The sequence below is a fragment of the Egretta garzetta genome, unplaced genomic scaffold, assembly GCF_000687185.1.
Source record: "Egretta garzetta isolate BGI_Z169 unplaced genomic scaffold, ASM68718v1 scaffold81, whole genome shotgun sequence".
Classification (NCBI taxonomy): Eukaryota; Metazoa; Chordata; class Aves; order Pelecaniformes; family Ardeidae; genus Egretta; species Egretta garzetta.
The window spans coordinates 7,138,434-7,140,789 of NW_009258671.1; the positions used below are offsets into that span (position 1 = coordinate 7,138,434).

The window sequence follows — 2,356 nt, forward strand, 5'->3', positions numbered from 1 at the left end:
ATGTCTTTGTGTGTCAAACTTGTATCGTTTTGGAATTGGGCAGTCACCTTATTGACAGGCTTCACAAATCTCTTTCTGGCTGATCTGGGACGAGAAAGTACCTTGTTATTTGAGATTCACTTTTCTGTATCACTGGTGAACAGTTTTCGAGATGAAAGATGATATCCCTCTTCTCACTGTCCTCCAGCTGTGGTAATCCTTTGCTAACTCATCCAATGTCTCTCTCCATCCCTTTACCACAATGTCCTTCCATCCCCTGAAAAACATTGAAAGGGACAAGAATAGCTGATTGGAGTTTCTCTCCAAATGTGGTCGTCGTTCCCTGCCTGCGAAGCAGAGCTCTGCTAACTGTTTTATTTAGGCTGCATCTTCTTGCATTTAACTTTTGCTGGCTATAATCTCTGATGAGCTAATTTTGGTTAGGATTTCCAAAGGAAATCCAAAGGTTTGATACTCTGTGCCAGGTGACAGCTGACTTGTTGCAATTTTTTGAAAACCATAGCCTTAAGTCTAGAGGAGAAGGGCTGGGCAGGGAGAGTTTACCTGATCCAGAGGCTGCAGAAGAGGCATCCTGAGAACTGCTAGAGGACGAAACTCAGGAAGAACAATTGTCTCAACGTTTTTCTTTGCCTGTATGTGATACATATATATCAGGCAGTGTGACACAAAGCAAGATGGTTTCCAGGGTGGGTGGGGGCATGTGTCAGCAGCCTGGCTTCCCAGCATTGCTCCTGTGACCACAGCCAGAGTGAGGGCATGACTGTGCCTGCCAGGGCACGGTGCTCCAATACCCCTTTCCATCCAAGAGCCCAAGTGCCAGGAGTAGCCCGGTGTGCCATCAGGCTGGGCTGCTCAAGCAGAAGTGCGGTTGTCGATTCATTGGCAGTGCAAGCCATGAAGGTGTTGTGGGAGTGGAGCACAAGGCAGGGGAAGGAGTGGGAGAAACAGTGTGATCCTCCTGCCTGACAAATGGCATTTGGTGGATGTGAGAGTGTGGAACAGCTTGGCAGCATCTGCTGGAACAGTGGTGGTAGCTGTAACTGCACAGCGGAGGCCATCTGGTAAAGGGAATGGCCCAAGTGATAGATAAGGTCCCTGCGAGGTCACAGAGGAGCAGTGGGGCAATAATACTGGTGCAGAGCACATCCTTGTATATCCAGATATCCACGCCTGTCTTCAAATGTCACCTCCACTTTTCCTTTACCTGCTCTAGAGAAGACTGCTTTTGATACAAGTTGCTGATACTGGCTGGTGAATAACTTATCAGAAAAGCTTTATTTTGAAAGAAAGCTCTGTAGAGGAGTCATTGTTATTATTGATATTTTTCATCCCTCTGGGCAGCTTAGGGGGCAAAAGTGATTTACATACGTGAGCATTGATGCTAGATCCTTGCTTTACATGAATTGACTGGTTGCCATGTCACACAGCTAAAATTGCCACTTACGCTATTTTTAGAGCTGAGTTTCAGCCCTGCACATTTTCAGCATGCTTTGGAAGAACTAAAGATAAAGATTAAAGGTACACGAAGCATTAGTATTTCATGTTTGGATTGTAAACTTCTTTGTGGATGCTAAGCCTAGCAAAACTTCCCTGACATTGGTAGATCCAATGAACCTCAGTAGCCAGGCTGAATTACTTAAATGTTCTTGTGACCAACATATTCAAATGCTCGTGTTTCCTAGGATTGCCAAGGTGGGTGTTTTCCAGTGCAAGCCTGTCTATGTCTTGTTTATTTTATTTTGTTTCACAATCTCTTGTATATTAAAATGTTTTTGCATGACTGATGAGAAGAGGCAGAAGTATGGGATCTAATCAGAAAGTGAATTTAAAGAATCCACAATTTTATATGAAGCAAACTAGAAACTGCAGAATTTTTAGATGAGGCTCATTGCTTTAGGTAGCTCTAGTTAATGGATTTTGCATGTCTATGGAGATACTCTTCTCTTATCGAATCAAGGATTTAGCAGGATTTAACATTGTGTCTCTTCCCACAGAACTGTATTATTTTTGCGAGAGTAATTTAATTTTCCAGATAATAAATTGGAGGAAGACACTACTGCCAACTTTGAACAGTTAAGGCTGTTTTTCCTGTAACTGTTTGGAAATTACTATCTTTGGCACCTGGAAAACTTAACTCAGTTCCTTTTATTTTTAAAGGTTATGTTCATTCCTGTTTTGCAGGTGATGGAATGATTTTTTGTCATTACAGTAGTCAGCATATGGGGACTATCTTATACGTTGTAGAATGGTTATCAGGCCCATTTGACCAAAATTTTAATTCCAGACACCTGTATTGTGCAATAGCTTATGATAAGATGCCTTGTCCTGTTGCTAATGGCAGGGGGCTGGCTGGGGG

General features: G+C 43.0%; 1 protein-coding gene across 1 annotated transcript in view; it reads left to right on the forward strand.

Moving 5' to 3' along the window:
- Positions 1–2,356, forward strand: part of PARVB (parvin beta) — a 50,226-nt gene that overhangs the window by 18,991 nt on the left and 28,879 nt on the right. The gene's annotated exons all lie outside the window — the stretch shown is intronic.